We start from the raw sequence: 18,718 nt of genomic DNA, 5'->3' as shown, positions 1-18,718 counted from the left end.
TATGGCTATAACCCAATGCCTGTACTGAGTACACTCATCAAATTTTTGGGATTTATTTAAGCATAGAACTACTGGCAGATTACTGTATGTGGCTTCTAGGAGCATCACCGGGGGCTATACTATTAGCCTCGATGCCGACACTTATTGGGGATTATGCTTCGGGTGTCTCAAGCACCCGAAGCATAATCCCCAATAACTAGCTGCCGGAACCGCGATACCACATGGGATCAGGGACTTATCCCATGTGTTTATGTGCAATCACAGGTCCAATTTTCGGCTGATAATAATGGCCACTAATTGGATACTGCGATAATGACCATTGGTTATTAATGACGACATCCGGCCATTTTTAATGGCCAAAATGGCATTGGGGTGGAGGGGCTAATAGAATATCTCCCTATGACGAGGGGCAGAAAAAATAGATATTTGTTGTATAGTTGTCAGATTATTGATCATCTTTATCTATTTTTCTAGGTAAAACAGAGGGATTATTGTTTTAAAATCAGGCCAAGCCCATTCAGAAGTTGCCTCCCTCACTAATGTCTCGTCCAGCTCTCCTTGGGTGAAGTGTATCAAACGATCTAAAGAGTGGGGAAACTGCCCATTGCAAATAATCAGCTTCTACCTAGCATTTATCAAGTACATTCTATAAAATGATAGCTAGAAACGTACTGTTTGCTATGAACAACTTTTCTACAAGTCCACATCTTCACTCTTGTATGGGAAACGGAGAATATACCATAGGCTACTGTAAGTAAACGTCATCCATAGGGGGAGATGTATCAAACCTTGAAGATAGATACTGTGGAGAAAGATAACGTCCCATGTCACAGGCTGTGTTTGAAAAATGTATATTGTTCACAATATATATCACTGAACTGATCTCTCTATACATGTTTTTTCTTCCTTTCAGGTACCAGATACCAACATCAGCAGCTCTCAACAACGTGGTGTCATTTATGGGCTATATAAAACAGCCAGTCCCTGATTTTTGTAAAGCAAACCACCTATCTCCTGACGAACCACTGTCTTTTCTGAGTTCAGTCATTAGATTCATTTTGGATAATTATTGCAATGCTATCAGGTTTGAGCAGGCCTGGCCAATGGGTGGCTCTCCAGCTGCTTTTAAACTACACATCCCAGCATGCCCTGCTATAGTTTTAGCTTTCCCGAATAGCAAAGCTGTGGCAAGGTATGCTGGGATTTGTAGTTTCACAACAGCTGGAGAGCCAAAGGTTGGCTAGGCCTGGGTCTGAGTGGTGATCCCATATCTTGTTGGAGAACTTTGACTAAATTTTAAAATTTGCCTGAGCAAATGTGATCCAATCAAATTGGGACCCCCAATGCAATAATCTGTCAAGTTGGTCAAAGGTGGTCATTCCGAGTTGATCGCTAGCTGCATTCATTCACTGTGCAGTGTTGAGGGGGAAAACGGCACTTCTGCGCATGCGTATACGGCGCAATGCGCACGCGCGAAGTAATATTACAACGAACATTGTAGTTTCACACAGGGTCTAGCAATGCTTTTCAGTCGCACTGGCTGCCGCAGAGTGATTGACATGAAGTGGGCGTTACTGGGTGTCAACTGACCGTTTTCATGGAGTGTTCAGAAAAACGCAGGCGTGTCAGAAAAAACGCAGGCGTGGCTGGGCGAACGTAGGGCGTGTTAGTGACGTCAAAACAGCAACTGAACAGTCTGAAGTGATCGGAAGCGCTGAGTAGGTTTTGAGCTACTCTAAAACTGCACAAAAAAACTGTGTAGCCGCTCTGTGAACCTTTCGTTTGCACTTCTGCTAAGCTAAAATACACACCCAGTGGGAGGCGGCATAGCGTTTGCACGGCTGCTAAAAACTGCTAGCGAGCGAACAACTCGAAATGACCACCAAAAATCACAATGTAGGCAACACAAGCAGGATACCTCAGACATTTATCTCCCCTTACTGCATTAAGATAAATGTTGTACGACATGTCATTTTCCTAACTCGCAACTTCCCTCTAACACAGGGAAAATGAAGGAGTTGGATCAATTGCTGAAACCCTTGTCAAATAAGGTGCCAGATCTACATACATGTCGCATTGCTTCCAGCAGCTCGCTTTTAATCAAACAAGTTGAGGCAGCAGCCTCAGAAAACAGCTTTATGAAACATCAGAATGTATGGAATTGATTTTAAATATGCAAAGCTTGTGTGTAAAAGTGTAAGATAGTTACTCTTACAGCACATTGGCCCTCATTCCGAGTTGTTCGCTCGTTGCCGATTTTCGCTATGCTGCGATTTGCTGGTAAATGCGCATGCGCATGGTACGCAGCGCGCATGCGCTAAGTTATTTAACGAAAAACTTAGCAGTTTTGCTGTTGTTCGTACAACGCTTTTCAGTCGCACTGCTAATCGGTGAGTGATTAACAGGAAAGGGGCGTTTCTGGGTGGTAACTGAGCGTTTTCCGGGAGTGTGCTAAAAAAAACGCAGGCGTGTCAGGCAAAAACGCGGGAGTGTCTGGAGTAACGGGGGAGTGGCTGGCCGAACGCAGGGCGTGTTTGTGACGTCAAACCAGGAACTAAACGGACTGAGCTGATCGCAATCTAGTAGTAGGTCTGGAGCTACTCAGAAACTGCAAAGAATTATTTAGTAGCAGTTCTGCTAATCTTTCGTTCGCTATTCTGCTAAGCTAAGATACACTCCCAGAGGGCGGCGGCCTAGCGTGTGCAATGCTGCTAAAAGCAGCTAGCGAGCGAACAACTCGGAATGAGGGCCATTGTTGCTAGATCTGTGCTACAGTGTAAGGTTTATGATTGCTTCTGATTGTTTGTGTGTGTGTGAAAGATGACAGTCCAGATTGTTAGATACACTGCTGCTTACTTCATGGCACACATGGCACCGGTCCTCAGCACAGTCTTCAAAGTAATGATACTGCATTGTAAACGCTCACAGTCACATCTTACATAGGTAATTGGGCAAGTGGCTTGATATTATATGATTATACACGGGCGAGTCACATTATTATGACCACCAACTAATAGCCAGAGTTACCGCCGTGTGCAGCACGGACAGCAGCTGGATGGGCTGAAGTGTCATTTTAGACACACGTCTGGTAGCCCCCAGGTTCATTTTGATGGTGAGCTGCTCCACTGTAGTGTGTCTGTCGGCCTTCACACACCTTCGTAGCCGATGTTCATCTCTCACCATCAATAGCATGTGGTGTTTCCACGTCCGTTATTCGCAATGATGCCATTTGTCCAGTCACGATGCACCTTCACCCCCAGCAGCACGTGAACAGTACACAGAAATACCGCCACCCTTGGCCCGAAAGCCGATAATCATCCCTTTTTGCAACTCGGATAAATCGCCCCTTTTACCCACGACAGTAACGAGTGATGTGTGCGCAGAGGGCCTATCGCACACCTTATATACACACCAAGCCAGCGCACGACATGTGACGTACTTCATAGGCTACGTGCTGCAGACGTCAAATGTAGGAGATGGTCATAATAATGTGAAACGATCATGTATGCGTGGACCACAAATGACTGTGATGTTCGATAATAACTTTATTGAAATTGATTGGCTTGTTAAATATATTGATTGCACTCACAGGTACCGCGCACATAGGAAATTATGTTATCACTTTATCCATAAGACTAAGGAGTCTATAAACTGAGCCTTGGGGAGAGATAAAGTGGATGCAGATAAAGTACCAACTACTAAGCTTCTAACTGTCATTTTTGAAACCCAGCCTGTGACATGGCAGTTAGAAGCTGATTGGCTGATACTTTATCTCTCTCCAAGGATTAGTACATAGACCCCTAAGGCTTGATTTGGAGCCTCGTGCAATTCGATTGCATTTGTGCCCGCATTGGGTGCTTGTAAATAAATGTGGATCTCCGCCTATATGTGGCCACAGCATACCCATCCATCCGCAGGTGAAAGTAGCATTCATCACCAAGAGTGTGCATGTGCACAAGCCCTACCCCTGGGGGTAGATGTATGAAGCTTGCTTCCATATGTGGGGGGGGGGGGGGGGGGTGAGTGGTATCAGTGCACTATATGTGCACCGATACCGCTTCCCCCCTATGTATTAATGTACTGGTGTGTGCAAAGTGACAGAGGCGCTATCGGCACTGATGTGCGGGGCAATGTAAGTACAGTCAGTGCGTTCCGACAACTGCAGACATCGATTTTGACAGCTGCATCGGTCGTTGCCCCATTTCAGCCTCTGTAGTGGCTGCCGGCTCCAGGCTGCACGCAGGAGATCTCATTATAGTAGTGAGAACTAGCGTATGCCCACTTGAGCCGGCCAGGCAGGGTAGACACAGCACATTAGAACTAGGAGGGGGGAGTTTCCACTCCTCCGCTCTGTACATATCATCAGTACTTCTTCCTGCTTCACCTTGGTAAAGAGATAAAGCAGGAAGCCCTATATCGGCACGATGCGTGCCTCATAATCAGAGGCGTATCTAGGGTAGGGCGAGTGGGGCACGTGCCCTGGGCGCCCTGGCAGGCCCAGGAGAGGAGGGCGCCGCCGGCGTCCAGGGCATCATGCCCCACTCGCCCCGTTAACCCTAAATGTGAGGGGAGGAGAAAGTGCAGCGTCTCTCCCTCCCCTCACCGCCGCTAGGAGCACTAGCAGCGCTGCCAGCAGCGCTGCCGTGTCCGGTCTCCGGCGCTAGCCAATCAGGGCTTGCGGACCGGCTCCTGATTGGCTGCCGGTCCGCGAGCTCTGATTGGCTAGCGAACCGGCGCCAGACAGTCGCCGGCATCCGGAGACCTGGAGCAGCGAGGGAAAGGAGAGGCGCTGCGCTGCGCTCTCCTCCCCTCACAGGTGAGTGACGGGGGTCCGGCAGCGGCACGGGGGGGCCTGGCACTGTGGGGCATTGTATCCAGCACTGTGGGGCACTGTAACTGGCACTGTGGGGCATTGTATCCAGCACTGTGGGGCATGTAACTGGCACTGTGGGGCATTGTATCCAGCACTGTGGGGCACTGTATCCGGCACTGTGGGGCACTGTATCCGGCACTGTGGGGCACTGTAACTGGCACTGTGGGGCATGTATCTGGCACTGTGGGGCATGTAACTGGCACTGTGGGGCATGTATCTGGCACTGTGGGGCATGTAACTGGCACTGTGGGGCATGTATCTGGCACTGTGGGGCATGTAACTGGCACTGTGGGGCATGTAACTGGCACTGTGGGGCATTGTATCCAGCACTGTGTGGCATGTAACTGGCACTGTGGGGCATTGTATCCAGCACTGTGGGGCACTGTATCCGGCACTGTGGGGCACTGTATCCGGCACTGTGGGGCACTGTATCCGGCACTGTGGGGCATGTATCCGGCACTGTGGGGCATGTAACTGGCACTGTGGGGCATGTAACTGGCACTGTGGGGCATGTATCTGGCACTGTGGGGCATGTAACTGGCACTGTGGGGCATGTAACTGGTACTGTGGGGCATGTATCTGGCACTGTGGGGCATGTAACTGGCACTGTGGGGCATGTAACTGGCACTGTGGGGCATGTATCTGGCACTGTGGGGCATGTAACTGGCACTGTGGGGCAATGTAACTGGCACTGAGTGGGGCACTGTATCCGGCACTGTGGGGCAATGTATCCGGCACTGAGTGGGGCATTGTATCCGGCACTGAGTGGGGCATTGTATCCGGCACTGAGTGGGGCATTGTATCCGGCACTGAATGGGGCATTGTATCCGGCACTGAGTGGGGCATTGTATCCGGCACTGAGTGGGGCATTGTATCCGGCACTGAGTGGGGCATTGTATCCGGCAATGTAACTGGCACTGAGTGGGGCAATGTAACTGGCACTGAGTGGGGCAGTGTAACTGGCACTGAGTGGGGCAGTGTAACTGGCACTGAGTGGGGCACTGTATCCGGCACTGTGGGGCAATGTATCCGGCACTGTGGGGCAATGTATCCGGCACTGAGTGGGGCATTGTATCCGGCACTGAGTGGGGCATTGTATCCGGCACTGAGTGGGGCATTGTATCCGGCACTGAATGGGGCATTGTATCCGGCACTGAGTGGGGCATTGTATCTGGCACTGAGTGGGGCATTGTATCCGGCACTGAGTGGGGCATTGTATCCGGCAATGTAACTGGCACTGAGTGGGGCAATGTAACTGGCACTGAGTGGGGCAGTGTAACTGGCACTGAGTGGGGCAGTGTAACTGGCATTGAGTGGGGCAGTGTAACTGGCACTGTGGGCCATTTTCAGTGGCCACACCCCTTCTGGAGCGTAGCCACACCCCTTCTTGGGTTTTTTTAAGGGGGGGGGGGCGCCATTTTCCATCTTGCCCTGGGCTCCAAAAACCCTAGTTACGCCTCTGCTCATAATACATCTGCCCCTTGGTTCTGTGTATGCTCACCTCTGAATAGCCTGTGATTCCATCTACTGACTACAATTTGTCCATGCAACACTTATCCTATGAGTGATTACCCAGCTACCACCCAGATGAAGAGAGTATTGACTGCATAGGAGAGGAAAGAGTTAAACATCTGGGGAGGGGTGGACCTAGCTGTGAGGAAAGTACAGCCTTCTTTAAGGGGAGGGCTTGATATATATAGGGAAGGTGAAGCCATTTTAAGTCTCTTGGTGATCTGGTTTAGGTGAGTGCTGCAGTGCAAGCAAAACTTTGTTTTATTAGGGGATTCTTGCTGTGCAAGTTACAGTTACAGTTCAGTGAAGTGTCTGGAGTCAGTGTCTCGGCACATGAGTCATGACTCATCTGTAGTGGAATGTGTTGCAGAGACTGCACATGAATCAGTGAGTTGCCAGTGCTGGAGGATCAGTGCTGGACTCATGGAGTTATTCAGCTGCAGTGATTGTACAGTGTATCTGGGGGAGGCAGCTGCTTATGCCCTGATTGTTAATAATATATTAACATAGATTTACTGTTATGTTGATATATTATTAATAACCACTTATTGCATACTAGTTATAGAATATGACATTACTTCTGGCTGAGGAGAGAAAGCTTAACAGCCATGAAACACATCATTCATTCTGTAACTAAACCAAATAAAAACATTTTTTTTTTAATGTTTTATTTTGCATACTTTGCTAATTGGATGATTTTAGGTGGGCTTGGATTTATTATATTATCCACTATCTAGCCTCCAGGGAGTTTGCCACCCACAATCACACTGAGCAGGATCAGTGAGCACTGAGCTGAGAGCCCTGTACCACAGGGGCTCCACCTCCTGCTGCATGAATCAGCTCCATCCACTGAGTCACTGAGTCTACACAGTGTACAACTGTCTCACTCACTGGCAGACTAAGGATTAATCATGATTCATGACATGGATCAGGCACAGCAGCACAGCACTCACTGACTGGTAAGTCATGACTGCTCCCTCCCCCCTCCCACTGGGTGTCACCTGGTATAGCCTCTGGCCAATCACAGCTAAAGACAGCAGAACACACTGACTGAAGGACACAGGACACAGAGTTTCCTCCCTCTGTCTGAGAGAAGCTGCTGCTGCTGCTGTCTCCACTCATGAAACAGTGAGTGACTCGAGTCATTCACACTTCCTGATGATTCCAGTCACTGTGTTGAGACAGAGAGTCAGTAGCCATCTCTATTGTCAGCCCCCTGCATTTAGGTCACACATCAGTGCTCTGGCTGCCACTCGCCCACGACGGTCCGCCGGGACCCCAGCCCGTTACCGCTCATCTGGCGGTGGGGGCTGGTTCCGGCGGCGAGCTGGCTGGCCCTGGGGGCGGCGCCGCTTTCCTCCTTGTCTCCTCAGCCCTCTCCCCCGCAGCCGGAACACGGTGTGGAGCGGGGAGGGAGGGGGAGAGGCAGTGATCAACCAGGTTAAGCTAATGGGGCTCTTAATGCAGGAGCCCAGACAAGAGGCCTTGTGGTGACAGAGAGCAGTGGGGCGCGCGCCCGAGGTGCGCGCGCGCCCACGCTCGCCTTTGGCGCCGCTAGCCGCGCACGTGTGTGCGCAGCAGCGCCGCCGGCCTTGCTGTCTCCCCTGCTATCTCCCAGGCAGCCGGAATCCGGCGGGAGCCGGGGGGAGAGGGGAGACAGGGCAATTATGATCACTGGCAGGGCAGTGCGATACCAAGGAGAAGGGGTGCGGCAGCAAGAGGTCACGGGGTGCGTGCACAGGAGGTGCGCGAGCCCGTGTCCACTGCAAGCGGAGCGGTGCGCGCGCGCTCTGCTGCGCCGCGGGGTTCCCGGTCTTTTCAGATCACTCCCCCGGGGCCGGAATCTAGCGGCCTGCGGGGGAGGAGGGGGGACAGGGAATGGGTTAGTGGCCGCGGGGCTGCTGCACGCGCCGCAGGAACTCGCGGCGGTTCCCCCCCCCCTCTGCGGCATCGGATAGTTCCGATACACGGGAAGAGGGGACAAATTCAGAGGCGAGGGCAGTGCGGGCGCCGACAGCGGTGCCTCCGCTTTCCCGCAAGGGCAGCGTGCGTCGGATGCCCGGCACACGCATGTCGGGCGGCGAGCGCGTGGTCGCACGCGGGCCCCGGCGAAGGACCCAGGACCGCGCTTTGGGGCAGTCACGACCCCTCCGGAGCGCTGGCTCGGCCCTGGTCACAGCGGTGAAGGTGTTAGGGCCGCTAGCCGCGGCTGCCTCCCCTAGAACGGCTGTTCGTTCCGGCGGGCTATGGCGGCGCAGCTGGTGGCACGCGCCTGCCGTGAGCTCGGGACGGTCGCCGCAGAATTACAACAGGGTCCAGGGCAGGACGCGGGGGAGCTCACGGCCGCAACGCCCCCAGCACGGAGGCCGCGGCATGTGCCGCGAGTACTGGAGGGGTCCTCCGCTTCTTCCTCTTTTTCAAGGGAGCTCGGGGATGAGGCGATGGCAGATTTCGAGGAGGAAGGCAACGATTTGGACGCGCCGGGAGATTCCATGTCGGGGGAGTCGGCGGCATCAGGTAAGGTGGTGCAGTCGGTATTCGGGTTCCTCCACGAGCTTTAGTTCGCGTAGTTCTTCCTCTTCCTCCTCTTCATCTTCAATGTCGTCACAGGCGTCCGAAGTCAGTAGCACAACTAGGGCAAAGAAGCGGGCAACTAAATTCGCCAAGAGGGCAGCGGAACAGGCGCAAGCGGCTTAGCGAGGAAGCGCGTAGGGCCAAGAAGCTCGCAATTTGCCCGGTGTCGTGCGATTCGTCTATACTGCTGTACTGCGGGGGCTGCGAGATAGCTGCCGCAAGAAGATTTGGAGGGGGGACTTCGTGGACGTGTTCGTATTGACGAAGGTCGCGAAGAAAGAGTATAAGGTGGCGGCGCAAAGAAGGGCATCGGGGCTGAGGCATTCCGTACCTTCGATAATTGCCTGGCCGGGTTCTGGGTCTTCGCGGCATCTTACCTGGAGGACAGGCCGGCAGAGCACACAAATATAATAAGGTACCTGCATCTCATACATGACATGCAGCGCACGTCTTCGGGATCGGAGTGGCGCAGGTACGATCAGGAATTCAGGGAACAACAGGAAGGTTTGCAGGTCATGGACTTCGGGTTCAAGGACGTTGAGGTTGGGCTCAAGGTCACCCGGGCTTCGCTACAGGCGGAGGAGCCCCGGAAGCCGGGGGCGGACGGGCACCACGCAGGGTCGTCCTCCCAGGGGGTCGGCGCGGACGGCGGATTGGCCAAGTCAGGTAGGTCGGCAGTCCGCGCAGGGGGGGCGTGCCACCACAAAAAAGGAAAATGTTTCGCGTTTAACAACGCGGCGTGTTCCTTCGGGGGATGACTTGGTCATCTCTCCAGTGGGGGTGGTTCCTAAGAAGGCTCCAGGCGCCTTCCGGCTCATTTGAGTTCGCTTTTAGGTGTGTACTGCCGGAAGCTGTGAAGGGCGACTGCGGGGTGTGCCAGAACGCACCATTTCGTGCGTTTGTCCTCAGAGATTAAGAGGGATTTGGCAATATGGGCCTCGTTCCTCGAGGACTTCAACGGGGTGTGTATATGGCAGGCCCCAATGGCGGACAGCGCTAGGTTGCAGCTGTTCACCGACGCAGCGGGCGCCTCTGGATTCGGTTGCCATCTGGAGGGATCTTGGTGCGCGTGGCCGGCAGAATGGCATCGCGGGGGTTTCACGAAGGACCTTTTGCTTCTGGAGTTTTTCCCATTATGGTGGCGTTGGAGGTCTGGGGCGATCGGCTGGCTAATCGCAGCATTTTGTTTAGATGCGATTATCTGGGCGTGGTGCATGCGATTAATAACCAAAGGGCAAAGTCGTTGGTGGTTATGTGGGTGCTAGGGCAATTGCTTTTGACATGCTTGCGTAGGAACCTGTGGTTCCGCGCGCAACATGTGCCCGGTTTGGAGAATGGTATTGTCGACGCTTTGTCGCGAGGACAGTGGGAGAGGTGTTGGTTGTTGGCACCTGAGGCCAACGAGCAGGGTTTTCACTGTCCCGGTTAGGTTTGGCAGGTGATCGGGCTGGACTGGAGGGTATAGCGTTGCGGTCAGTCGCGCCAGCCACGCTCAAGGCTTACGGACATGCTTGGAATGAGTGGGACGAGTTTGTCCAAGGTCGTCAGCAACAAGGTAAGAGCAGGCATCGGCTGATGCTTTCTTTTATGTGGCAGCTTTACGTCTCCGGTAGGTCACGAGCAGTGGTTTCGCGGTATTTGGCAGGCATCTCAATTTTCTGCAAGCTGCGAGGCGTCCCTGACGTAACAAAAAGCGAGGTTCTGCGGAAGGCAATGAAAGGGTGGGCGCGAGTCGCGCCGTCGCCACCGGATAGGAGGCGGCCCATCGATGCGGCGTTGTTGCCGGCCGTCATCGAGGCAGTAGGGCGAGTCGCGTCGTCCAGGTTTGAGACGCTTTTGTTTAGTTTGGCGTTCTCAATGGCTTACCACGGGGCCTTTCGAGTTTCTGAGTTGGTAGCGCCTTCCAAGAGAGCAGATTCGCGCATGCTGGTCGGAGACGTAGTAGTGGGTGAGAGGTCCTTGCTGTGCAGGTTGCGACGCTCCAAGACGGATCAAGGGGGGAGAGGGCGCTGGGTTACAATGGTTCCAGCGCTGGAGGAGAGCGTTTGCCCGGTGGGGCTGGCAAGGCAATACGTGGTGGTGCGACCCGTTAAGGAGGGGTCTTGGCTGTTGCATTATGATGGGCTGCCAGTCACGAAATACCAGTTTCGATGGATGCTGAGTCGCTGTTTGGCGGGCTTGGGCCTCCCACCCACTGTTTTTGGTACCCATTCCTTTCGCATAGGCGCAGCGACGTTGGCTGCTGCGGCGGGTTGCTCCAGAACTGAAATACAGGCGGTGGGGCGATGGAAGTCGTCAAGTTATAGACGATATATTCGCCCCGTCACATGAGAGGTCGGTTTGCGCTTGGGCTTTGTTTAAATTTGCAATGTATTATGTTGTTACAGTTCTGTGATTTTATGGTGTTGTGCGTCTGTTGGTGTTACCCCTTTTGTTTTTTTGTTTTTTATCCTACTCAGGGATTAGCTACTCGCCGTTGCTGGCATGAGTCGGCAGCGGGGGTCTGGAGTTATTTGCGATTTTTTGCCTGACTTGACGGACTGAATTCTAATCTACAATTCGGCTAATTTGGTCTAATCAGAGTCCCTCAGCAGGTCTTTACGTTTCACCTCCAGCTGAGTTATTACATGTGTTTCCCATTTTATACCCCCGCCTCCCCCCCCCCCCACCCCCCTGTTTTTATTTCGTTTATTTTATTTGATCTTTCCCCTTTGTGTCTTTAATTGCGCTTTTAAATTGGCTACGAAACATGGTGCAGTCGGCTAGGCCGTGACTGCTGCAATAGCGAGATCTAAAGTTTTCTTTTTTGGCAGATCCTTCAGTATAAACAATTAATAAGCCTCTTAGTAATCAATTCTACCCCTCTTTTTCCCTTCAGGATGGTTCGAAGACTATTTGCCCATTTGGGTGGTTGGCCACTCTTACATTTACTGGGCGGCCAGGTTTGTGGCCTCGGAAGGGTCTCAGGCATTGCTTGGAGCACAGGGTGTCAGATGGCTTGGCTGGCGAGGAATGATGTGGGGTGAGCTGAGGAGTAGGTTAGTGAGTCAGGCCAGCAAGCATGGAGTCCCTAGGGTTTTTGGTTGTCCATCTAGGTGGCAACGACCTGGGGAAGAGGACATCCTTGGATCTGCGGTGGGCCATGATACAGGATCTGGCAAGTGTGACCGCGGCATGGACCGATTGTGTGTTGGTTTTTTCCATGATGGTGCCAAGATTGTGTTGGAGGGGTGTGGCGGATGGTCGCCAGATTGATGAGGCCCGGAAAAAGGTGAACGGAGCGGTGGCAAAGTGGGTGCTGTCCCACGGTGGGAGGGTGGTTCGCCACCCGAGGAGTCGGTTAAAAGACAGCCACCTTTTCCGGCGCGATGGAGTACATCTATCCAATGAGGGGATGATGTTTTTTCTGGAGGATCTAGGTTTCGCTTTGCAGGAGTTTTGGAGGGGTGTGGCGGATGGTCGCCAGATTGATGAGGCCCGGAAAAAGGTGAACGGAGCGGTGGCAAAGTGGGTGCTGTCCCACGGTGGGAGGGTGGTTCGCCACCCGAGGAGTCGGTTAAAAGACAGCCACCTTTTCCGGCGCGATGGAGTACATCTATCCAATGAGGGGATGATGTTTTTTCTGGAGGATCTAGGTTTCGCTTTGCAGGAGTTAGGGTAGGTTTATGGTGGCGGTGCGAAAGACTGTGGGGATGAGTCTTTCGCTGTTGGCGGAAAAGAACGGCAGTTTCGTATTGTAGAGAAAACTGTAGTGTTTTACAGTTGGTTGTGGTTTAGGTGCACTCACCTCCATCGACTTATGGCCGCTTGACCACCCGTCCGGGAAGGCAGCGGCAGGGCACCCAGGAGCGGTGGGTAGTCACTGTGGGGGTTGAGTTGTCACCTATTACCGGTTTATGGTAAGTTTTAGTAAATTTATAGGGTTGAGTTATTTAAGTTTAATTTAGATTAAGTGAGCCGTTCTTTTGGGCCGCCACCATATGCCAGCTGGAGCGGCATATTAAATTAATCTCTTTATTACAGGTTTCCTAATGGTTAGGGACAAATAAATAGCTAGCAATTTTCTGCCAAAATTCAAGTCTCAGTGTCGTTATTTCTGGTTATGATTATGAATGCTTTACTTTCAAAGAAAGGGGTCCACCAAATATCACTAAGATGTTTAGAAGAGAGTATTGACTGCATAGGAGAGGAAAGAGTTAAACATCTGGGGAGGGGTGGACCTAGCTGTGAGGAAAGTACAGCCTTCTTTAAGGGGAGGGCTTGATATATATAGGGAAGGTGAAGCCATTTTAAGTCTCTTGGTGATCTGGTTTCCCACCCTCCCGCCCTGGTAGTTGGAAATTGTGGCACGTGGTGATTTGGCTCTAAGTTGTTGGCTGTTTTCGTTAGCTATTTATTGGCGGAAAAGAACGGCAGTTTCGTATTGTAGAGAAAACTGTAGTGTTTTACAGTTGGTTGTGGTTTAGGTGCACTCACCTCCATCGACTTATGGCCGCTTGACCACCCGTCCGGGAAGGCAGCGGCAGGGCACCCAGGAGCGGTGGGTAGTCACTGTGGGGGTTGAGTTGTCACCTATTACCGGTTTATGGTAAGTTTTAGTAAATTTATAGGGTTGAGTTATTTAAGTTTAATTTAGATTAAGTGAGCCGTTCTTTTGGGCCGCCACCATATGCCAGCTGGAGCGGCATATTAAATTAATCTCTTTATTACAGGTTTCCTAATGGTTAGGGACAAATAAATAGCTAGCAATTTTCTGCCAAAATTCAAGTCTCAGTGTCGTTATTTCTGGTTATGATTATGAATGCTTTACTTTCAAAGAAAGGGGTCCACCAAATATCACTAAGATGTTTAGCACCCTCTAAGCCGCATGTGTAGTTGCAGCTGAGATGCATATGACTGCACAGTCCATAGTTGCTCGAAGTTAAGTATGTAGGTTCCAGGGCATATACGGTTGCAGGCTTGTGTGCGACTCGGACTCAGGTCTCTGGTGTTATCTAATTTGACCATCAATGTGTCACCAAAATATACAGCTAATCATATATACTGTTAATCATGCCAAGCAACATAACCTGTCCATGTGTGGGCAATTTTGTCCATTCACTGATTTGTCTAGAATTGGAAAACACAGGATATTTACTGCAACATACTCTGGGCATATTCATCATAATCCGCATCTCAGATGTGGATGGGATGTGATAAATTTGTCCCAGTCTACAATGCAATAACTGAATACATCCCCTGCACACTTTTCTCTGTATACACTGCCGCTGGGTATGCCCCCCCCACACACACACACACACACACACACACACTTCCCCTTTATAGTTACCAGCTTGGTGATTGTTATTCTCCGTCCAGTCAGCTGGTCGCCAGGCTCCTACTCTGTGACCACAATCAGCTGTGCTGCTACAAACCGGCATCTCATATGCTGTAAAGTGAGATGCCTTTTACAGCTGACTGGGGTCACAAAGCAAAAGCCTGGCGACCAGCTGACCTGAGGAGAGACTCAGTGATCACCGATCACCGAACCTCTGGGTGTAGGTGAGTATTTTTTTTTTATTTTTTTTTACAGTTATCAGCTTCAGGTTTACTTAGATCATAAAGTTAATCATAGGTAACGGCTCCCAGCTCTGCTCTGCCTGTCAGAGCAGAACAATAAGGGGGTGGGGGGTACACTGCCTAATGCCATCTCCAGATAGCGTTGTTATTGCAGGGCTCCCCCAGCTATTTTTTCACAATTGCCCTTAGTAAATTTGGCCAGATGGCATTTCCCATTAAATGCAACCTGATTACTTAATTTTAAGGATTGGGGTAGTTTTTCACGAAAACTACTCCAGAAGCCCTTTAAAACATACTGGTGATACTAAAATAGTGTGAAAAGGGTGTAAAAACTCTCTCCTTTTTACAGATAGAGCCACGTGAGGGAGACGCGCCCCATTCATTAGAATGGGAGAGCGTTTCTGTGCACTCCTGGCGGGGCTAGGCGGACGGATCACCTAGTCACGCCGCGAGTACACACCTGCGATGGAGCCGCACTGGATGACTGCGACTCCATCTGTACATTATTGTAGTAATAAATATGCCCATCTGAGCACTATGTAGTGATAATATATTTTATGTAGCATAGTGAAAATTGATGAGTCCTTGGAAGTAAAGGAGATAATAAAAGTCAGTAATAGCTGTAGACATAGGTGTGCGAAGGGGGGGTGCCTGGTGCGCACAGGCACCCCCTAATGTCTGGCACCCCGATCTCACATGCCTGATGCAGCGAGCAGGCTGATTACTGTCCCCTCTGCGCTGCACCTTGTCAGGACTGCATTACTGACCGGACGCCTGGGTTAATCAAGGGTGCCACTGCCACTGGCTTATCAAACTCCCACCTCCATGTACAAAAACAGCGTGATGTGATGTGATTACGTCATGCTGTTTGCACGCCCACCCGTCACACCCGCCACACGCCCACCTTGCTCCTTCTATGCTATGCCAACGCCAGCCACTGATGAGGATCAGCATTCAGCCAGCGTTCCTCTTAGGAAGACAAAATCAATACTGGCAGGCGGTCAGCAGCAGCATTGACACGTCACTCATTTTTCCAGCAGCGGCAGGACTAGTCTGCGACTGTCAGTGACAGTGAGTGACTGACTTGTAAGTAAGCTGCTGCAGCTTGCTGGGGAAAGAGAGAGGGAGCCAGACCAGACTGCGGAGTAGCAGTGTAATTGCAGTGAGTGCCATCTGGGGTGCTTGTTTGGTGCACACCACAACATCTGACAATGTATCTGCTTTATTAGGATTGGTACAAGGGTGGATATTTTATATTGCGTTGATCGTCAATAGATGGTGCTAGACACGCCCAAAAGGCGGTGCTAGACATACCCCTCCGACGGTGCACCCCCTAATAAAATGTGCTGCGCACGCCTATGGCTGTAGAATTGCCTAACCAAACATTAAGAATCCTAAAAAAGTGAACATTTTGTATATAATAATAAATAAATAAAAATTATTGTAGTGTTCTTTTCATAAAACAAAAATATTTTTTTTACACTTTTTTATTTGCATCTTTAATAAAAGAGAAAATCGCAACGACCAGACAACAGAATGTTTGCATAGGCTCTTGGTTAGATAACATTTGACCATATGAACCATTTATTCGCATTTCATCGGCATAATAAAAGAGTGGATAATTTACCACACTTACACAGTAGAAGAAAATCATTCTCCGTGGCTATAGTGTGTACTGGTTGCTGTGCACATGTCACTGCCAGAACAATGCAAGATCAATTTGTGAGCTGAGATATGACGAGATCTGAGACAATAGGGAACACGAGTCTCAGCTTTTGAGGCAATAGAAATTCAATTTCTGGAGGCTACGCATGACTAAAAAAAAAAAGCAGGTCTGATGGTGCTGAGAGTTTGAAACCCGAGAGAAGGAAAGCAATTGACTGAAGTTTGGAAGAGGTGTTGACTGATCCCCATGTTGGAATGGAACCGATGAAAGGCCATCGGAGTGCTGAATCAGTAGGGTATATTTTATACAGAGCAAAACGCGGGGAACAAAAGGAGATATGATTGCAGCAATGTTTCCGAGTGTGCAGTGCCGGATTTAGACAGAGCAGTAGCTGTTACCACTCTATAAACCATAAATCCTCTTTTCATCTGTAAAACAAATTGGATATTAAAAGTAAAATATCAAAAGTTTTCTTTTAACAGCGCAGCAACTTACACTGAACATGTGAGATCTCATGACCTAACTCTAGATTTACATAAAGTAACTATATTATGCTTTGTATTTGTAGATTCTACTTTTCACTAATAATGTTATTTTTATCATCTTTAATTTAAAATACATCACAAGGGTTCTGTAGTGTCTTATAAAGGCAGTAGCATAAAGCAACAAAAAAGAAAGTACATTATACATAATTACGTGGAAGAAACAGTAAGAAAAAGGCCTCTGCTGGTGAGAGCTTACATTCTAAGGGGGATATGGCTGGACACAAGGGGGTAAATTTACTAAGACAGGAGTTCTATTTAAGATGGAATGTTGCCCATAGCAACCAATCAGATTTTACTTCTCATTTATCTAGCATCTTCTAGAAGATAATAGCTGGAATCTGATTGGTTGCTATGCGCAACATCCCATCTTAAATAGAACTCCCATTTTAGTAAATTTACCCCAAGGAGCTAGAGGGGTGCAGAGTCTGGAGAGTTAGGTGGAAGTGTGGTAGGCTCGAGTGAAAAGATGAGTTTTAAAGCTAGGTGAGAGTCAGATTGAGCTTGGTAGGGCATTCCAAAGGAGCAGCACGGGAGAAATCCTCATGGTTTAAGTAGGAAATCCTCAAGCTGCAAGTATTTACGTTAGCTCTTGCTTATGTTGATGGGATTTGTTGCTTCGTGCTAGAGGCTAATCAGTGTAATGAGAGGTTGGTCAAATGCAGTGGCACAAGTTGTATAAAAATAAAAGTGGACCCTGTGCTTTGAAAATAGAATAGAACATGTAATAACATTTTTATTTTGTTCTACCAAACAGTCATCTATCTAAATATTTATTTAATAATTAAACATGTGGTTGGAAGGTCCACTTTAATTATTTATGAGCAGCATAAAAATATCCCAAGAAAAATTTCCAAAGCCTTCTTCTAAAGTTTTATGTTCCCTTCAGATGTTTTAGTACTTCTAAAAATCTTACCTCTCTAATTGAATTGTAGTTGTTCTTCTCATGGGAGTGACATTTTTTCAGTACTCCCTTATTGATTGCACCAGTCTGCCAAGGATTTCAAATTGTCTTTAATGAAGGGGAGGGGGGGGGGGGGGGGACAGTTAAGCCATCAAAAAGTGCTGAAGTTTCTATAGAATTGTGTAGTAGGAGGGATATAATGGTAAAGATGACGGCTGTCATCCATTTTGTTGTTTACTGTTCATGTACTGCTCTCATTTCTATCTTGCAACATACTGATTGAATGTAAGTTCTACATACATCATGACATCCTGAAGTGTAAACACGATTTAGGGTGCTGGCTCAACTGTCTTTATGCTATGTAATAGTTACGGACCAATCATAGGTTTTAGTTATGTTTATAACCTTATTTGGGCAACTCAAATTTGTGCTTTGCTTAGCTTAACTATATAAGTTGTAAGCAGGAAGTGTTTTGCTGTGCCTTACTCCTGGGTGAAACACTGACTGCAGAAGTGCCAGCTTCTAACCATCAGAAGAAGGGATTCCTGGATTGTGTAGGCTGATGTAATTGCTACATTTGAACATATTTACCGTATTGATCATCTGACACCATATGTAGCTAAGTACCTATTATGTATTTTCATCTATATTCGATAAATGCGTTTTATTTAATTTTGATATCAGAGTGGTTCTCATTTATTCGTCAGTCTCCTTGAGCTTATAAACCCACCTAAAACATATTGTCTCCAAACAGTTGCCAAACAGGCCTCATGGTAACCTAAATTAAACCACTTCACGGAATATACTTATTTCGCCAAATATTGCATTCTTTCTTTTCCTATAGCACCTCCAAAGGGAACACCTGGTAAACTTGGCCAGCAACTATGGACTAAGATTGCTATGTTATTCTCCCCTGCAGTGGGTTTCTCCTTTACCTAGTCAGCCTAAATGATGTTACTGAGTGATAATCCTTCTGCAAAGCAATGTACTCTTACAGTCATATTCAACATGTATGTATGTATGTATGATATCCTCCTAACTACATGTTGCGTTTATCGGTCAGAAACCAAATTTTATTTTCTGGCTGT

General features: G+C 49.3%; 1 long non-coding RNA gene across 1 annotated transcript in view; it reads right to left on the bottom strand.

Annotated features, from left to right (window-relative positions):
- Nucleotides 1-683: 683 nt before the first annotated feature.
- LOC134980509 (uncharacterized) overlaps nucleotides 684-18,718 on the bottom strand; it is a 90,836-nt gene continuing 72,801 nt past the window's right edge. Inside the window, exon 3 of the long non-coding RNA XR_010190419.1 lies at nucleotides 684-802. This is a non-coding gene — a long non-coding RNA (uncharacterized LOC134980509). The remainder of the gene's footprint in view (nucleotides 803-18,718) is intronic.

The sequence above is a fragment of the Pseudophryne corroboree genome, chromosome 12 (assembly GCF_028390025.1).
Source record: "Pseudophryne corroboree isolate aPseCor3 chromosome 12, aPseCor3.hap2, whole genome shotgun sequence".
NCBI lineage: Eukaryota > Metazoa > Chordata > Amphibia > Anura > Myobatrachidae > Pseudophryne > Pseudophryne corroboree.
This window is presented reverse-complemented; position numbering and strand designations above follow the sequence as displayed.